Genomic DNA, 1,795 nt, shown 5'->3' on the forward strand with positions numbered 1-1,795 from the left:
TGCACAATTAATTGATTGCAGAAATCTCTCAGAACAATGTGTGTTGGTCAACTACCGCCAATAGTTTCACATTTTCCTGTGTCAGAGAGGGAGACACCACCATTATGAGTATGCCTGCAACAGAGCTGGCGTTCGCCGTGCCTAGCTGACGTGACGTCACCAACAAGCGCCGAGGCCTTCCTTTGAGTCGGTGTTGGTGCTACGCGATTTTCGTGTAACGTTGCTTGTTTACATTTTGCTCTAGGGGCCAAACTTTAACATTACAATAATCATCTTGGGATTGAAGATCTATTTTTTCCATGTTTGCTTTAACAATACGTATGTTTTTGGATAGGGTCCGCCTTTAGTAAAACACAATTTTGTTTTCTAACCCAAACATGTTTCGCTCTCCAGTTGCAGCATCTACTGTGGGCTTTTATTTTTCATCTGTTAAAGATAAAGAATGTTCGTTACTGTTTGTATACATGTAACTATTAGTTTTTTAGTGGTAATTACAGATATTGGAAAAAAACGCATAAATTATGAGTTCATACCTTTTTACCACATGGTGTGGGTTTTCTGATTTGTTGTGTTTCTACAGTGACTGTTTTGTTCGACAGTGTAAGTGGTTGCGCCGGCCGGTGTGGCCGAGCGGTTCTAGGCGCTTCAGTCTGGAACCGCGCTACCGCAACGGTCGCAGGTTCGAATCCTGCCTCGGGCATGGCTGTGTGTGATGTCCTTAGTTTAGTTAGGTTTAAGTAGTTCTAAGATATAGATGTTAAGTACCATAGTGCTCAGAGTCATCTGAACTATTTAAATGGTTCCAGATGACAAACTGTGGAATAAAACAGTCATTGCAGAAACACAACACATCAGAAAAAACCACACCATGTTGTAAAAAGGTATGAATTCATAATTTATGTCTTTTTTCAAATATCTGTAATCACGATTTAAAAACTAATAGTTACATGTACACAAACAGTAAAGAACATTCTTTATTTCTAACAGATGAAAAATAAAAGCCCACAGAAGATGCTGCAACTGCAGTGAAACATGCTTGGGTTAAAAAACAAACTGTGTTTTGCTAAAGGCGGACCCTATCCAAAAGCATACGTATTTAATAGTGCGCATATTCGCCCCACTTTTACTCATTTATCTGTGTGTTATAGCTACGTTGAATAAGTGTTGTTGCAACAGATGCAAATCGAAATAACTGAACTAGGAACAGTTACTTTTCGAAGGTAAATACCACAAAGATGTAATTATGGTTATCATACTAGTAAGAGGCAGTTCACACTCGTAAGAGGCAGTTCACGTGTTAAAAATGTGGAGAAACTGTGTAATAAGGAGTGACTACCGTAGGGTTAATTTACGAGGCCTATCCGGAAAGTAGGTTCTGATCGGTTGCGAAATGGAAGCCACTGTGAAAATCCGATGAAGTTTTGTGCAGAGCTGTTGGGTAGTGTCTCTTAGTATGCCAATCAATTCTGAACGCACAGTAAACAGATGGCTGGAAAATAGTGTCTCGCGCCAAGTATGAGGCACTGGTGAGAGATTTCGCCTGATGTCATGCAGACCACATAACATAACTGTCATGCATTTCTTGGCCGTACTCTGCAGGGGCAATGAAGACGCTCGTGCAGCGTTTGCAGTGAGAAGTGTTTGGGTCAGTCACAACACGGACCATAATTGACTCGTCATGAGTTTCTTCTCTCCTCACGTGAACCGCTGGCTATGAGGACAATATTTTGGCAGAGACAACATGCCCAACATAAGTCAGCTCCGAAGAAAACAGCAACTTGCACAGTGCAAAATG

This window comes from Schistocerca americana, chromosome 3 (genome assembly GCF_021461395.2).
Source record: "Schistocerca americana isolate TAMUIC-IGC-003095 chromosome 3, iqSchAmer2.1, whole genome shotgun sequence".
Lineage (NCBI taxonomy): Eukaryota > Metazoa > Arthropoda > Insecta > Orthoptera > Acrididae > Schistocerca > Schistocerca americana.